The sequence below is a fragment of the Vidua macroura genome, chromosome Z (assembly GCF_024509145.1).
Source record: "Vidua macroura isolate BioBank_ID:100142 chromosome Z, ASM2450914v1, whole genome shotgun sequence".
Classification (NCBI taxonomy): Eukaryota; Metazoa; Chordata; class Aves; order Passeriformes; family Viduidae; genus Vidua; species Vidua macroura.
The window spans coordinates 54,915,856-54,935,150 of NC_071611.1; the positions used below are offsets into that span (position 1 = coordinate 54,915,856).

The window sequence follows — 19,295 nt, forward strand, 5'->3', positions numbered from 1 at the left end:
CATTCCTGGCTTCTTCCACTATTCATCCTGTATTGCAGACTTAACAGCCCCTTTGTAGATTTGTTCTAAAAGGCTTTACTGACACTGCTATCTGGGGAGCATTCCTAGGAGTTGATGGAACTCATGTGTTCAGATGTTCCCTTAGGTTCTCAAGTGTTGGGAAGGTGAACACTCCACTCATGCAGTCTTTTCCTATTGCTCTAGCCTTGCTGCCAGCATTAACTCAACACTTCCAAAACAAAACAGATATGAACATGATGAACCACTAACTGGGCAAAATGAATGATAGCATATGAAGAACTGAGAGCAAAACAAATAATTGCATTATGCTACTGTATAAATCTTTGAATACATTTAAAAACACTAATTTTGATTCCTAAATATATATATGGTCACCTTGTCTGAGGAGGTTTCACAGGAAGAGACACCAGGGATTCTTAGGCACATGGAGCTATTTTTAAACACAAAAATTTAATTGACTTTGAAGGTTCTGTGGGATAAGAAACAAGTCTGGAGAAATGTGATGAACAGACATCTGTAACATAATAAACAGCACTGAAAATACAAAAAGGAAATGCTTCCTTATGTTTCTGGTAATACCAGAACAGGAAGCATTTAATGAAAATCCTAGGCAATATCTTTAAGAGAAATAAAAATTATTTTTTTTTTCTCTATACCCCTTATAAGTTACATTGCCCTATTAATTGCTGCAGAGAACTGTGGAAGCCTTGAGCATAAGGGAATTCTAGGAGAGATTTGAACAAAATCACTGAATTAGATTACTCAATGACTATTAAAAATGAGGATCTTGATTCAATTTCCAATGAGAGTCTCTAGTCCATGAATTGCCAGAAATAAGGTCTATGGTGCTAAAATTTGCTGTATCCCACTCTGAAGCACCTCATGCTGACTTCTGCTTGTTGGACAGATGCTTGATTTGACCAGTTGCAATCCTTTTTATTTCTTTATATGAGTAAAGATAGAACATGGAACAAATATTTTAGTTTGCAAATTTTCAATTGTTTGTTTGTTTTAAACAAAATTACTTACATAGGATAAAATGTGACATCAGCTCCAACCTTGCTACATAGTGTTTCTTTAATGAAGAAACTAGCTTCGTTCTAACCTAAAAAAAAAAGGGAGAAAGAAAGGAGCAGTGTACATAATAATTGTGCTATTTATAATGAATAACCTTTTTTCACATTTTAATTGGGACAAATTGGCAAGCATCTACTCACAGATTCACAGATATTAATCACAGTATTCAGGCTTTCTAAACATTTCTGACAACATGTTTATTATCCTTTCTTTCATCATTTTAATATTAAAAACCCTTACAGTAAGTTATGCTGTTAACAGCAATTCAATATACACGGAGTACTTACAGGCTATGTGGAAAAAAAACCCTGAAATATGGAGTGACTCTTGTTTTATATAAACAAAAGACAATCAAGTAGTAATAAATACATACACTTCAAAGTATACAACTTTTTGCTAATATAAATGCTCCATAAAAAATACTTTTAGGTGATGTGAACTTTAGTAGTAATGGTAGTAATAGTATTTCAGCATATTGGAAATCACACTGTAGTTACTACTTCTGCAGAAAAAAAGATGGAAAAGGGAAAAATCCTCCTCCAATCTGTGGATCAAGGAAGGTAAGTATCAGATAGTATATAAGAATATCTAACACAGATGATGAAACTTGCTGTATATTCGCAGCATCTCCTGGATGGATATCTTGCTTTTGGAGAGGCCACCAAGAGACCACCTTCTGCTGAGACCACCTTCATTGTGAGTAGAGTCTGTGAATAACATTGACTATCCAGTTTCTACTCCTGCAAAATAGCTTAGAGACTATTACAAGTAAACAGGTCAAAATATCCTCACACAGAGCAGTGAGAGGGGACAATTAAAATTAATAGAAATCCTACCAAAGTGTTGTTTCTTAAGCAAACCCAAAGCATTCAGCCACCAAGGTCACATGGATTTTTTTTTTTTTGTGGATTGCTGCTATGTGTGCAGTTGAGTCTTACCCTTGTCCACAGAGGCACACACCCTTTCCCTCTCTCTGCATGTGAATTAGTGATGGAAAGACAGATCAAGAGGTGAAAACATCCCAGTGGCAAACAGGGTACTGTGTGCAGTGCTTTTCAGGGCAGAGAAGGAGCTGAGAAGCAGGACCTTTGAAGTGAATCATGGCTGCACTGCAGAAAGCAGACGTGGAGATAGCTCACAGTGGGGCTGGAATTCCCTTCCAGTAGTCTTTGCCACATGTGGCATGTGAACAGCAGGTCTGCCAAATCCTGTAAAATGTCTGGGTGTTTTCAGTTCTATGTTTGAAAAAGTTGCACAATGGTGCACAGGTAAAAGTAGCGAGTAGGTAATGTTCACAATCCACAAGAGCTTCTTGGAGTTTTCTCCAGTGAGTAGTCCTCTTCCCCAAGTCCTATCCTGAACACAAGAAGTTGTTGATGCTCTCCATCTCTTTAGTTCATCTGGCACAGAGAAGTGTTTCCACTTCCCCAAAAACCTACTTTGCCCCTCACTCTGCAGTTTCCACTACTGTGAAGTAGAGAGAATAGAATTTTACCATTTAAAAATAGTATAATTTTTAATAGCCACACTGTTAATCTAGTGAAGGAAAACCTTTTTTATATTGGTCCACATCTATTTCTGAGGAGCAAGTCTGACAGAGCTCTTCCAATTTGAGGGCTGTTGGTTAATACATTCATTAATTCCATCAAACTGTAGCATCAAATTGGTCCAAACTAATTACAAAAGATATTTCTCCACTCTATAAGGAGACATATTAGCTACATATATGTTATGTGATTTGAAATTAGGAGGAACTGCCACCAGTTCACACTTCTATGCATTTTAGAAAGTACTATTTTAAAAAAAGTGGGAAAAACCATATAAAGTGTAGCCTTCAGAGCTGAGGGGCTCACATGTGCACCCATCTCCTGGCAAAATGAGGAATAATACAGTAACAAAAAATGAAATTTGACAAGGAAATAGTGTAAAATTATGTAGAGTAGTAGTCCTGTACTTCCTCAGCTGAAGATCTATGCATTGCAAATTGTTGCCTTGTGAAAAAAAAAATCGAGGATTTTTTACTTCCCTCAATTTTATTATGATATGTAATTGAATTTGTCACTTTGCCAAGAATCCAGCTAAGGAAATCTTTTTAGTAGGAATGAAAGGTAGAAAAATATTAAAAGCAAATCTCTAAAAGTATATGCAACTTGTTTAGTATCATTTGTTTTCCCTGGATAACCTTTATTTTCATTATAAATTACCTCTCTCACTTCACAAATGGTGACTTTCACTGTGTGATGGAGAATTGAGGAATTATGCATACCCAGCTGATATGTTAATTGTGTGCAGCATCAGGAATAAAACAGCAGCATCAGGAATAAAAAATCCTCTTCTCTAGTTCTCTGAAAGCTTTAACAAATAACAACACTTATGTAAAACTTAAGGTCTGAATATTCTGTGTTTATGAGTAACAGGATATTATCATATTAAAATCATTACTAAGCTGGTGCCTGAATATTTGTTCTGAATCCTGTCAATACTCTAATGGCAGTAGTCTTGGAAACTACACATCTGCTACACGATTAATTACACACATAAAACATTATCATTACCCTACATCTCCTATGAGATAGAGAGGCTGCTGGAATGATTAATGGCTCTGTATGACATACAAGGGAATAAATGTAAATGTTACCCAATGGATAGAAAGATCTGTTCCTTGCTTATATTAAGCTGAAGAACATTATTGGTACAATATTATTCTTTAAGGTCAGTAGGCAATGTTAAAAAAAATCAAAATCCACAAATTCTACAGCATTTGCTGTACTGTTGAGAGAATTTCTATCTGTCATGGTGTTGTGAAATATTTTGGACATAGGGTGTGCGTGTGCTCACAGGTGTGTTAAACAGGTTCCACACTTGGTGAGTCACCTTTCTTGCTTATTGTAAGTAGTGGTGATTCTTCTAGGGCCAGTAATAGACCCAGGCCATTACAAGCTTCTGATTTTTTTACTTAGAATAAGTCTCTAGGCACAACAGGGAAAAAACATTTCCTTTCATAATATATCAGGGAGGCATAGGTTCAGTTGTGACAGAAAAGAAGGAAAACTGGAGGAAATATTTAAAAGGCAGCCCATTGTTTACAATTAAAATTAACAGAGCAGAGTTCAAAGGTGACATACCAGTATGAAATTAAGGCCATGGGCAGACCCAAGCAAGCAATTAGGTGAGAATTGTAACAAATGCAAACTGGAGCTAATGTATTGATCATGTCACTTCTTCACGCTTCATTATTTCTTTAGATGTCCTTTAATAAAGACCCCAAGTGGTTCTCCATACCTTTGTCACTGAAATCTGAAATACTAGATTGTACAAAGACTGAGCTCTTTGTTCATCCAAAACTATTTGTTCTTGTCCCTGCTAACTCATACTTCTTTCCTTTATGGATCACATCCTACATGAGGGACTGAAAGGGACAGTGGCAAATCATTTACACTGCAAAGCTGTTTGCCTTTAGCCACCTTAAAGCACAAAAAAGTTCATGAGCCAAATAAATCTCTGATGCATTTTGTAATACATTTGCATTGGTATAAAATTGTACAGCTTCTCCCCATGTGGGCCACAACTTGTATGTACCTCAGCAAGCAGCATTCTGCAGGAGATCCATTGCAAAGTAATTTCAGAGAAAGTGGAGCCAGTTGATGACATGGCAGAACATGGAATGTGGATGCTGAATGATGCCATAACTTGTGTCATAATTCATCTTGTATATTAAGATGGCAATAAGCTTGCCAGTGATCATTTGCATTGGGGTACACAGGAAATATTGCCCAAGCTACCTGCCAGTGCAGACGGTGCGGCGTGGGTTTTTGCTCTCCCCGGCTGCACGCGGCTCTTGGGAGCCTGGCTGTGGCGTAGCTTCCACGTGCTACCGGGGTTTGCTGCCGCGGGTTCCCGGACACGGCTCCGTGTCTCGGGTGCGTGGGCTGGCAAACCGCTGTTACCGTGCGCTAGGGACCCGGCAAAGAGGAAGGAATTTGTCCATTTACTCCGTGCTTGGCAGGAACGGTTTATTGGTCACGTGGCGCAGTTCGATGGAAAGACGCGACCGCTCCCGGCACTCGCATGGGAGAAAATGGCGTCTGACTGCCGGCGGGATAGGGCTTTATAGAGGGGCGGGGCGAGAGGATCCACGGCCTGCCGCCCAATAGGGGCGGCTGCCGTGGCGATGATGTCAGCAACCGCGACCAACCAGAGAGCCCCGTAGGGGCGGGCGACGAGCCAGAGCGGGCTGAGCGGGATCGTGTGGCCAGCACGGGGTTTCCCGGGGCCGGACGGCAGAGTGGTTACAGGAGCAGCACAGGGGTAAGAGCCGGCAGCAGGCAACATGGGGGCAGAAACCGCGGGGGGGAACAACGCGGGGGAAACGCGGGATTACAGAACTTGACTTATTTTAACATAAATTAAAAACCCTAATCTAAACCCAAACTCCGGGATGCAACAGACGGGAACTCCAAATGTGAAACAGAAGGTGAAGGAGATAGTGCTCTATCTTGATATTGATGCAAAAGGGATAGGTGCAGACTGTAAGTAAGGACTCTGCCCCTCAGATATCCTGCCCCTTGGTACAGCACTGATGCTTCTATACCTTCTTACCCACAGCCGCCTCTAAAGTTACTGTGTACTTCTGGATTCATTTCTTTACACAGAGGTGTGAAAATAAGAAATGTGCATTGATCTCTTACATCTGAATGTTCAAGTTCTAACTGCGTGTGCTTTTGGTGCTTGAGCAAGCAGTGTGGAAACCGCAGCCTGATATAAGCTATAAAGTGCTTGGGCTCATAGCATCCAAGGTAAAGCCTTGAGAAAAAATTGGATGGTGTATTCATTTTTCATACTTTGTTACTTCATAACTGAGTGCTTGAATCTAATGTCAGACCTCACTCTCTGATGTTACCCTCGTACCAGATATTGAAATCCTGGCTTTAATTTGCTTATATATCCCAGAGGTTTTGCTGCCACAGACACATTGCTATCAGGCTAGAGACTGCTTTTCTCCCCAGTGTGCACTCACAGGGGCAGTTTTTGAATGAGTTTTTGCTTTGCTCTTGCTCTTGCTGACTTTATACATACAATCTTTTTCCTGTATAAAAACTCAACTTTATCAGAGGAAGGTAGCCCAGTATCTCACTAGTATGACTCATCACGTTTCTCATTTGTGAGGCTACTGTTGCTATTCCAGAAAATCTGGCTCTGTATGTCTGAAAAGCATGAAGATACCAAAGGCACAGGCCAGCACTATACACTTGTGCAAACAGAACTGTTTTTAGCTTTTCCTATGGACTTCATTTGGACTTTCAGCATCTCTCAATTTACCCACTTCATGGATAACTCACATTGTTCAGGTGCCTGCCTAGTTACTGGGAATCACAGCATACCAGATGTGCTGTTGCTACATTTCTGCTGTACTACATCTCTGCAGGCTGAGTCATGTCTTCAAGTGTCTAAATGTCTCTGCACACAGGGTCTTATGCTCCAATTATTTCTGCTAGGCTCAAAATTATTACAATGATTGTCACAGAAGAGATAAGTCCTGCAGGTCACACACCTTATAAAATGTCTGGGCAGTTTACCAAGAGGAAGCAAACAAAACTTTTTGACAACATCAATGTCACCATTTTGGACATTTAATTTACTCATATCTGACTTTAGGTCACTGACCTCCTAAAAGTTGCATGAGAACTGAATTGCAGAAATGTTGTCATTCATACAATTGTGCCTTTTTGAGGAATGTGTATTATATTAGTGATGAGGTGTAGAAAGTATTAGTGGAGTTTGTTATTAATAACAGCAGAGATTACCAAATTCAGATAAATAAAACTTTGAGATAAGCTTCGTAAGTACTAGCAGCATACAATATAAACAAGTCTTGTGGTGGGATATAATGACCACATTATCCTAATCAGCACAGATGTACTCATCATTAAAATTTAATTAAGGTTTTCCCTTTGCTTTGTGTAATTATTAGAGAACCTTCCTGTGAAGTCTAATTGCCCTATCATAAACAAACGGAAAAGAGAAAGCCCTTTTGTCCAACAAACAAGCTTCTCTTTACAGCAAAAATATCACATAATAAAGAGTTTTCAGAAAGGATTTGGTCTTTGAAAGGTATAATTAAGATGCTGGAAGTAGAGAAATATTTACTGTAGGCTTAAGAGACTCTGTGCAAGCTCTACATTTTTAGAAAACACAAAAGGAAGAATATGACCATCACAAACAAGAGACACCCTAACTTCCATGACTCTCAGAGAAGAAATACACTGGCCTAGCACAAAGGAGCTCCACCCTACTCCCTCCCCATTCCCTGCCCCTGAGTAGATAGCAAAGTGGAATCTCTTTTTTGTTCCCAAGTGTCAGCTATGCATCAGGGGGTGGATGTACCTCCTTTACACCCCATCAAACAGCACACAACTCCTGCTTTAGACAAAAAAGACACTGTTGTGAAGAGTTTACCAGGGTAAAGTTTATCATTGTTTTTACCAACAGTAAAACAACAGTCAGTTGAGGATGTATTTTTTTCCTTGTCAAATATTAAAGTGAAATAAATGCAATTCACAATGGTTTTCTTTCTCTAAGAATTTCAGTGGATAAACATATTCTTGGTCTACAGTCACTTATTGCTAATTTTTCATGCTTTTCCACACTATGATTTTGTCTTACAGTGGCAAACAACACATTTTTGTTTTGCAGAGAAATAGATTAAAAAGTGATGCTGATGCCTTGTTGTTATTCTACAGTTGCAGGATTATGCAACTTTCTACATTCATACTCTTGCAGAACATATGGCATAGGATAATGAGTGTTTTGTGTGTAAAAAATGCAGAGGAGATGTCCATGAATAGCTGGAATTTTAAATGTTGCTTCCCATGGACAGGCAGGTGTTCAGCCACCTCCAGGAGAGGGGGGTCCCATCATGGGTAATGGTGAGTGGGGAAGACAAGCCTACCATTCTCCCACATGTTATATATAGATCCCACTGATTTGCATCCCACTGACTCCAAATAAATACATCTTAAATTACCTGCTGAAATCCCATTAAGTCAGTGACAAAAAAACAGTACTTACAGTTCGCTTCACTCATTTTTTTGCTTGTCTTTGGCCACACTTAAGCCCATGTTTAAATCTTTGATAGATCTTTGTTTCCCTTGACAGACAAAGTTTTCACCCCTGCAGCTGGCTATCTGATGCATGGTGCAGCAGAACAGGCAAGGCCCTTCCAAAGATATGCTCAAATTCAAATTCTGCAAAATCAGGGCAGCTGCATTTGGAGTCAGCAAGTGAGTTGAAGATTGAAGTTTTTCAAGTAAGGGCTCAAAGCATAGGATGTATTTTGTCTCAAGTAGAAGACAATGTCTAGAAAGGAAGAAAACGTGTCTTCCTCTGCCTGGCAAACTCTGGTGCTTGTTTTTCCTGCTCGTAGCTGGGAAAATCACATAGTGTGACCTTACTGATCATCTTAACTTTTGCATGTTGACACCCTTAACGGCTTGAGAAATGCAATAATTAGATGCCTAAATATTTTTGTTTACAAAACATGGAAAATGACAATTTCAAATGACAGAGGCATAGTAAGGATACCTATATAAATGTTTGTGAGGAGGTGATGGGACCACCCAGTGCCATACATGTGGCAATCATATGATTAGAGAGGAATATTAAGCTTTCTGAATGAACATTTTGAAGTACACCCTTTTTAATTTAAGAAATACAAATGATATGCAATACCATAATTACAAATCATCCATCTTTTAACCAAATTACTTTATGCCAAGTTCATAAGGTATTTATAGATAAATGGATTTTAAAATAGATTCTTTTTCAGATATAAAAATATTATTTGGTCTGCTTTATAAAAAGGGATACAGACTAATCACTATCAAATACACACATTGCTATTTTACACACAGTAGTATCAGCTGTGGATAACCATGAGGATATCAGCTGTGTGGGTGAACAAACTGAAGATAATAAAATCAATTTGGCACAGAATAATGTTGCAATGCCTATATTTGAACATCCACTGAGTCTAATCTGACTAACCTTTCCCTACTATTTGGAAGACTCCTGATTAAATTCATTGTTTTTTAGAAATTTACAATTCATTATTTTTATAGACAGAATCACAGAATCACAAGGTTGAAGAGACCTTCAAGATCATTGAGTCCAACACGTTCAACTAGACTGTGGCACGGAGTGCCACATCCAGTCTTTTTTTAAACGCATTCAGGGATGGTTACTCCACCACCTTCCCAGGCAGACCATTCCAGTACTTGATCACTCTTTCCATGAAAAACTTTTTCCTAATATCCAGCCTATATTTCCCTTGACACAGCTTAAGACTGTGTCCTCTGGTTCTGTCAGTTGCTGCCTGGAGGAGACCGACCCTCATTTGACTACAACCACCTTTCAGAAGTTGTAGAGAGTGATAAGGTCACCTCTGAGTCTACTTTTCTCCAGGCTAAACACCCCCAGCTCCCTCAGCCAGCTGCTCCTCACAGGGCTTGCATTCCAAGCCCCTCACCAGGCTTGTTGCTCTCCTCTGGACACACTCAAGCATCTTCCCAAAGTGAGGGACCAGAACTGGACACAGCACTCAAGGTGAAGCCTCACCAGTGCCAAGTACAGAGGAGGGATGACCTCCCTGCTCCTGCTGGCCACACTATTCCTGACACAAGCCAGGATGCCATTGGTCTTCTTGACCCCAGGGCACACTGCTGGCTCATGTTCAATCTGCTGTCAGCCAGTACCCCCAGGTCCCTTTCTGCCTGAGCACTGTCCAACCACACCTTCCCCAGCCTGTAGCACTGCAGGGGGTTATTGTGGCCAGAATGCAGGACTTGGCACTTGGACTTATTAAACACCATCTTATTGGACTCTGCCCATCCATCCAACCATTCCAGGTCTCTCTGCAGAGCCCTCCTACCTTCCAACAGATCGACACACGATCCCAGCTTAGTGTCATCTGCAAATTTACTAATGAAAGACTCAATACCCTCATCCATGTTGTCCATAAAAATATTGAACAGAACTGGCCCCAGCACAGACCCCTGAGCACTGGTGAGCAGCCACAGCTGGATGCAGCACTGTTCACCACCACTCTCTGGGCCCGGCTGTCCAGCCAGTTCCTAACCCAGCAAAGAGTGCTCCTGTCCAAGCCGTGGCTGCCAGCTTTTCCAGGAGTGTGCTGTGGGAGACAGTGTCAAAGGCCTTGCTGAAGTCCAAACAGACAACATCCACAGCCTTTCCTGCATCCACCAGGCAGGTCACCTGGTCATAAAAGGAGACCAGGTTGGTCAAACACGACCTAGCCCTCCTAAACCCACACTGGCTGGGTCTGATACCCTGGCCATCCTGTAGATGCTGCATGATGACACTCAGTATAAATTGCTCCATTTTCTTGCCAGGTGCTGAGGTCAGGCTGACTAGTCTATGAGACATTAATCAGACATTAAGCTGGGTAAAAATATTAGACATGATAAGCCACTGCTAGTTTCCAATACATTTCTCCAAGATGGACTCAAAATTTTCTTTTTTTCTTCTTCATTTTTCCTGCTACTATATGTTTCAGAATAATCTCTTTTTCAGGTAAGCCAAATACAAGAAACTAGATGAGTTTGTAGAGCTGTAAAAATAAGTATTTCAAGCTGCCTGAAAATATTGAGCTACATGGCTGGATACAATAGTATAAAGGAGAGAATCAGAGATAAGAACTTCTACATGAATACATCTTGAGTAGACTGAGAACCAGAATTTGTTACCACAAAAGAGGAATGACTGAATACAAAATGTAACAGAAACCTCTGAAATGCTGAATGACACAGAAGCTGTAGGTATGAAGTGAAGATTCATGTTTAACACAAGAATTAACAACAACACAAACAAAACTATTAGGCTTAAAGCTAATAAGGTATGAAGAACAGTGGAACTTACCAGTGCTAGTTATCTTAAATGACAAAAATATTAATGTACGCCATATGAAAATGAAACAATTAGACACATTCCCCCAGAAGAGGGATTTACCAGGATGCCTATGCAGAATTGAGGGTTATGCACAGTATTCCATGTTCCTCCATCAGCAAGCTGACAACAAATAAAAGGAGGAAGAGCTATGGTAGCTTTGATTCTCATACTTCTTCCCATAGCAGATGTAACAGACCACAATCACTAGCAGAACGCAGAACCCAAGAGTCCCTGATGGAACTATTGGATTCTTATAATTGAAGGACTCTGATATATTAATTTCTCAGACAACATGAAAAGACTTTTGACAATGAAGCTAGGAATTCTGGTTCTACAAACAGGTTAAGGTCTATAGAAGCATCTATGAATATGAATGTTTTAATAGAACCAGAGAGTGTACATTTCTGGCTGAATATACAAGTAACAGAGTAATTGAATACATGACTTTTCAGTTTATTTTTGCATCTCCTTCTGAACACTGGGTTTTACACTTTCCACATTCTTCTGAGATCCTATCAGTTTTTATATGCAAGTATTTTGTTGCAGAGCAGCTATTGAAAACAAACAACAAAAACCCATCCACATCTCTCTTTTGCCACAGAATGTTTTTGTATTAGTTGTGCAGGCATGCAAGTCTAGAAGGACTGAGATGAAAAGGAGTGATTCCAGCTCATATGAACTGAAAATATAAAGAAACCTTTTAAATTAATTTAAGGAAGATACATATTTGACCTTGAATGCAGTTTCCTAAAGTAATTCCTAGGGTGTGGTGTGGGTTATCTTTTGTTGTGTTTGCACAGTTTCTCATACAATGATAGCCCAACCTTGAAGTCTTTAGTAAAAAATGATCAAACACAGTACAATAATGATATTGGTCACTCATTGTGTCATGAAACAGATCATAGCTTTAGAAAAGATAGATGTTAATCCTTGCTAACCTATACCAGCTAAATATACAGCACGGATATCAGTACCGAGCTTTTAAAATTACATTTTCTAATCCCAGCTACACCTGCAAGAGAAATTTTACTTTTCTGAACTCAAACACATGCACAAGTTTGTATATGAAGTCATATTACATCCTACTTGAATGTACTGTAAATTTTACAGCCCTTCATAAAAAAAAGTCCTGTTGATTTGAAATGGCTGTGGACCTGCCTTGTAGACAGATTGTACAAGCCAGCTAACAGTAGCATGAGAGTGGGATGAAAAATAAACACAAAAAAACCAACAACAAAAACAAAAGGAGGAAAATTAACTAAAATGTCCCTTCCAAGTCCCTACTTATATAGGCTGATCTGTGGAAAAAGGAAATTACTCTATAGAAATAAAAGTTAGAAATCAATAGATGTTGATTACCATATGTTAAAAAGTAGAATCTATTCAATGAAAAAGATAGATGGTAAGTGTGAAGATTTTTCAGAAATTAATAACCATTCTCTCTAAGTCATTAAAGAAAGAAGAGGAAAGTATTTCATATAAGAACGAAGCCACCGGGTCTGTCAGACATGCCACTAGGCAGGTAAAAGAACCTGTAAAGATGACTGGTTGAAATCATTTCTCTCTTGTTAAGCAGCTTGCAGAAAGACTGAATTTAAGAAACATTTCAGCAACAGGGACATGTGAGGACTGGTGAGGACTGACAATAGAGGCAGATCATCATGTGAAAGATTCACCTTTGGATATGGTAAGATTGTTTGCCCTGAAATATGAACTGCTGTGTGATAGTATCCACAAGTTAATTCAGGTGCTATGAAACTAGTAAGAAGGGATTCAAATCTGCTAGCATGTAACAAACTTACAATTGTTTATATTCATTACACAGCAGCACAAGTGAAAGATTTTTCCTTTTGTCTCTAGTATGTAGCGTGTGCACAGTAGGTATGGCATGCAAGTTGAGGCAAATTCTAGGTAAAAGAGTCTGAGCCAAGTGATTTGGTGTAATGATATGATTGTGCATTTGGATTAAAACCAATTTTGTATGGAGGAAGTTGCCAAAAAAAGTTATTACATGCACACAGACATTTGCAGATGTGCCAATCCAGCCTCTGAATGTTCCAACCTAAGATTAACCCTATCTAAAGGGATCCATACTCATGTAAAGTCTGACTGTCCTGGCTGAATGGTGCACTCAAAAGCTAAAGTTGTTACTATTGTTATTCTGATTTTTAATTTCTACTTTGCAAGAATTTTGTAAGCTTGCAGTGTGACAGGTATTGGTAGGAAGACAGTTAATGGAAATGAAATAAAAATGAGAAGGGCTTGGGGGTGTTGGTTGATGAGAAGTTTAACACGTCTCGGCAATGAGCAGAAAGTCCAGCAATTGCAAAAAGCAGTGTGTCACAGTCCAGAAAGCCAAACATTTCCTGGGCTGCACCAAAAGCAGCGTGGCCAGCAGGGGAGGCAGGGGATTCTGCCCCTTTGCTCTGCTCTGCTCTGCTCTGCTCTGCTCTGCTCTGCTCTGGTGAGACTCCACCTGAAATGCTGGGTCCAGCTGTGGGGTCCTAGTACAGGAAGGACATGGACCTCCTGAAATGAATCCAGAGGAGGCCATGAGGACAATAAGGGAGCTAGACCACATATCTTATGAAGACATGATAAGAGAGTTGGCACTGTTCAGCCTGGAGAAGACGAGGCTCCAGGCAGAAGTCATGGCACCTTCCAGTACCTAAATGGGGTCTACAAGGAGGCTGGACAGGAACTTTTTACAAGCGCATGTAGTGACAGGAGAAGGGGGAATGGTTTTAAGCGGAAGGAGGTAGCTTTGGTTTAGATATTAGGAAGAAATTTTTTACTGTGGGGATGGTGAGATACTGTGGGGATGGTGAGATACAGGAGAAGTTGTGGTTTCTCCTGCACTGCAAGAGTGCAGGGCCGGACTGGACAGGGCTTTGAGCAACATGATCTAGTGAAAGATCAGGGGATTTGAACCATAAATAGTCTTTTCCAACCCAAAATCATTCCATGATTCTATGACTCTGAAATCCTATTTGCATCAGTAAAACACAAAAGTAATCTCTCTCCAACATGAAGCTTGTTTAGAGCCACAAGCTTACGAAGTTTCCCCATGTAAATAACAGAATAAAATGATGCCATGGGTTAATGTAAAAAAACGCATGGCAATTTCATGGCAATGGATGCCTAATGTATAATTACCTGATAGCTGAATCATTAACATATATCCCTGCAGAAAATAGACATTTTAAAAAATTTTCGTTCTTCATGAGTTACATCAAAAGTGCATACTTTTAAAGGTGGCTCATTTAAATTGGATAATCTCTATACTCTCTAAGCCCTTTTTAACTTTCTGATCAAAAAATTATACTGTAATATTGTTAGGACAAGATACAAGGTAAGATTGTATAGTCTGATACAGCCCTGTCTAACATGGTGGTGTGTTTCTCTGTCCTTTTTGTATGTCAGTATTGAGGGTTTTGTGCATTTGTATATAAAGGTGTGTATAGCACTTCCCTCATTTTTTGATGATAAAGCTGTTGCAGCAAGTACTGCAGTATAAGGGAGAGCATCTGAAGTCTTATGCAGTCCCGGTTTATCTGGTCTTCTGCTTAGCAGAGAAGTGCCTGGAGTGTGGAAGAAGAATTAGTGGTAACAAAAAGCCAAAGCAAAACAAAAGAAAACAAAAAGCTTTACTGAAAACAGCAAAAAAAGACTTTTTGAAATCTTTGTTTACATATGTATGTCTGCATATGTGGCTTTCCTGTGTTGACCATCAACATAAATGCAGGTGAGCCCAAAATGACAGCAAAGTTATGTTTAAACTAAAACAGCTCCTTTTTAGTTTCAGCATCCCTTTGATAGAGAGGAATATGTTTCACCTAGCTTACATCTGAATGATTTGCTGAACTGTAGAATAAACCAACATTCTCAAGCACATGGACACATAATGGAGCTTAAGAACTGTTAGTCCAGCTAATATCAACAAGCACACGCCCCTCAGCTACATTCTTTATTACTCACACAGTCCTCTAGCTGCCATCTGTTCAATACAGCATGGAATAAATCCCTTTTGATGTGCATTAACACTATCCCTGGATAAGCATTAAAAAAAAAAACAAACAAACAACAACTCAGCAAAACAAAATAGCAAAACAAAACACAGCAAAAAAGATGGAATATTAAAGTGAAACTGTAGCACAGTGTGAACAGCAATTTATTGATCTCAGTGGTTAGGATTGTGAAATCTTTTTGACATCACTGGCTGAGCTCTGATGAATGGAATGCATGTATTTGCCCCTAAAAACAAGTATAATTTATGATTTTGTTCTTCTACTGTATTTTAACAGAAGAGATTTGATTTTAAAAAAACCCTTATTAAGACCTGTGGATACTTATGCTGCCACTGACAAACCCAGTACTATTACTTACATTGCCTTGTCTGCTCAGTTGAAAACTGAATAGAATATATTTTTTCTCATGCTTTTTTCTCAAATGTTAAATGACTGCACTCTCTTTTATGTCAATGGCAGCAACATATCTATAGGTATAAACTTTTAGAGCAAATGTATTTTCAATAAGTAGGGATGAAGATAGCTGCAAAATCATATTTCGTGTCCTTAGTGTGCAGCTAACAACATGTTAGGGCTTGGAGTAGACTACTGTGATGGTTGATACTGTGTAGGAGATCTACCCTGTCACCATGTTTATTACAAACTCAATTGAATTGTAATGCAAATTCTATTGATACATTAAGAATGATCAATTTCTATAGCAAAGGGGTCTCAGCATTTTCTATTTATTTATTTATTTATTTATTTATTTATTTATTTATTTATTTATTTATTTATACTTTGGGGTTTTTTATTTTGGGCAAGGGGAGGAGGTTGCCCATAGAGAAATCAACAAAGGAGTGTCCACACAGTGGACACTGTGTGCTGGGATGTGCCTTTTTGGAGATCCTTAACAGCATTCTGGATTGAGCCATTAAAAATCTTAGTTAATGGCTTATTATTAAGTTTCATTGTTGGAACAGAGCATTTTGCCATGAACTAGGACATAGAGTAACAGAGAGCTTGTCTAAATTAGTGTTGCATTTCCTACCCATTTTGGTAAGGAAAATTGTGTGGGAGTATAAGGAGATTGATTAACTTGCTTTTGTAAATTGTAAAGGGAATAAATTGTACCATTGTACAGTCAGTTTGAGATATATGCAGCCCATGAATCTCACTCCTTTTTGGTGGAACGGAATGTGATATCTCAAACACTTCAAAATATTGTTTCACAAAATATGCGACTATCCAGTTCCCCAAATAAACACCCTTGTTATTCTTTGATGAGCTTTCTTTGTGATATATATATGTACCCTTTAACCTATAACATTTAAGATATTTCTACAAACCTCCATAAAGTCTGAAATCTGCAAAAGCCCAGCATGGTTTGTCTTGAGATCACCGTGATGGGCTGTTAAGAGAAAGCAGAGTTAACAACTACGGGGGGTGGGTGTGAAACCCATACAATAGCTTGAGTTCTTTGTGTGTGAAGGAACTGGCTATTTCATGGGCATAGAAGCACAGAGGTCAGCTGCCTGTAAATAACAAGGTCAAAAGTTGACCTTCTCATTTCTTAGGAAATTCTGAATTTGGGAGGTGAGTGGAAGAGGGGAGGGAATTGCCCTGCCCTGAAACGCAAATGATGCATTTGAGCCTTTCCCATAGAAGAGGAAACATAATATTTAAAAATAACCTATAGATTTTCCATCTAACCCAACCCTGGAAACTGCAGCCAAAGGCTCTCAACTCTCTATTTTGGCTGATTTGTGAGAAACATATATTGTGAGAAACAACATATTTCATCTGGAATAGCTGGAAAATATCAAGATCTTCCTGTGTATTAGGTCACAACTATGTCAAAATCAGCATTTTAGGCATCATCTAGCATGGAATGAGTATTGTTTCACAGAAATTTTTGACTGGGAAAAATAATATACTGTGTTATTTGTATTTTTAAGTATGCTTTAAATCAGTTCAGGATAGTTTGGCTTGGCAGGCATGGTTGGAAGATTTTAGGATCAATTTTAGGAAAATGAACAATTTAGGATCTGGTTTAGGATCAATTTTAGGAAATTGATCAATTTTAGGACAAACTGTGTCCTGTGTCTTAGAAAGAGGCTGAAGAATTTGCTTCAGCTGTGGCCACTGTTCCTTGTTCAGCAGTGGTAAGCCTACAGCTCTATCCTTGCATGGTTCTGGATAAGTCAGTGAATTCTCTGTTTGGATCTTCACAGTAGGAAGTGGTTTAATATTTATGTGCCCACAGAAAGGGTTTGGATCTTGGCTTTGCATTTATCCATTAAGAGCTTTGAGCTTTGTAACAAACCTATAGAAAATGCCAGATTCTGAAAACATAATTATGTCCATATTTTCTTTACCTTTTTTTTCTTTTTTTTTTTTTTTAGTTGATCTAATTAGATTCAGGTCAATTTTGGGGCATATTTTAGGGATAGTTTCAAACCATATGATTGCATATGATACTCTTTGTGATTTTGTGACCAGTTACAGACACCGTCAACTGATTGCATCAGAGATGTTTCATTTCATTCTAGTTTTGTTTATGAATAAATTTATTTTTTCTTTGTGATTTGGAATACCTCTTACATAGTGTATCAGTGCTTATATCAGTTCAGTTTATAGTTATTCTACACCTCCGCAGCAAGACTCTAAAGAAAATGCCCGTAAATGTACAGTGTGTGCTATTAGATCTTACTTCATTAGGAGACAGAAAGAAGATTGGTCAAAACTATGATACAAATACAGCTTGTGCATTACACAATGAGAAATCATTGAAGTTGAAAATATCATGAAAAGAAGAGTCTTCAGACTTTGCAGAATATTCTGCATTTCCTCTCTGGGGTTGGTACAACACACACATAAGCGACATTGAAAGCCAAAAATCCCTTCAGTTTATTGAAAGTTGATAAGACAGACTTTTGTAGATTTTTAACAGAAAATTATTTTCTAAGAAGTAAGCAAATTAAATATAAATTATTATATATTCTTTTGATAGGTTGTATTTAAGTGTTTACCCAGTCAAGCAACTATGTCAACATGACATGATTTGTTTGATCAGTCACAGCCAGGCAACACACATAGAGGAAATACTGAGTGCCACGTATACAGAAGCTTTCATGGGGTACATTTTCAGAATAAATTAGAATAATGAATATGTTAATGGAGATGATGATCTGCTCAGCAATATTCAATAGTCAGGAAAAGAGGCAAATATATCTGCTAAATTATTAATTGCAAATTATTCGCTCAACTCTAATAGTGTTGATTAATGCTTATCTGATCTAGAAGGAGAACAGCAAAAAAGCTATGGCAATAGGAAGGAAGGTGGAGAAAACCAATATTACTGCTATTTATTTAATTCACGAATGTCTGTCACTGGAAGGCACTCACACACACACACATACACACTGGAACTGCCTCTTGCACTCTCTTTGCAGGAGAGAACCAACTGGCCCTAATCAGGGAATTTGCTGTAGCTAGCAATGAAAAAAATCTCTCACTATAGAAGGTCATATCTGACATTTATTTTCCAAGGCTTGCTGTAGGTTGGAAACTCTATTTTGCCCAATCCCTTTCTTAAATGAAAATCAAGTTGGTTACCAATGTTTTGTACCTTTCCTTCTTCTCCTCCCAGGCTTCAAGCTTGAGACAAAAGATTCTCTCTACTACCACTACCACAACCATTCTTGGTCAGGATCCAGGAAAACAAATCATAGAATTGTTATGGTTGAAAAAAACCTTGAAGTTCATTGAGTTCAGCTGTTCACCCAGCACTGCCGTGTTCACTGCTAAGCCACATCCCCAAATGCCAGACAGATCCATCCCTTCCCTGGGCAACCCAATGCCTGACCATCCTTTCAGTGAAGAAATTTTTTCCTAAATCATACTAAACCTGATCTGGAACTGTCTTGTTTCATATCTAAGAAGAAAAGAAAAGAAAGAGCAAAATGTTTTGCAACATGTAAAATACCTATGAATCTAGTAATTTCGACAGATATAACCATGATCTCAGAGTTAATTAATACAGAAAATGCCCGAGAGAGACTTGTACTTGAACTGATGAACAGAAAGACAGGTACACACATGGTCTGCTATCTACAATTCCTTTTTCTCCTACCTGTAAAGCAACAACTCAATGCACTTCACTCCAACAGACCCAACACACTAAATATATTCTGGCTTCCTTTTCTCAGAAAATTTATTTTACAT

At 38.7% G+C, this 19,295-nt stretch overlaps 1 long non-coding RNA gene across 1 annotated transcript; it reads left to right on the top strand.

The window, feature by feature from the left end:
• Nucleotides 1-1,721: 1,721 nt before the first annotated feature.
• LOC128822629 (uncharacterized) lies at nucleotides 1,722-18,972 on the top strand. The gene is made up of 3 exons (XR_008441527.1): nucleotides 1,722-1,794; nucleotides 12,638-12,748; nucleotides 18,721-18,972. It is a non-coding gene; the product is annotated as an uncharacterized LOC128822629 (long non-coding RNA).
• The last annotated feature ends 323 nt before the right edge of the window (nucleotides 18,973-19,295 follow it).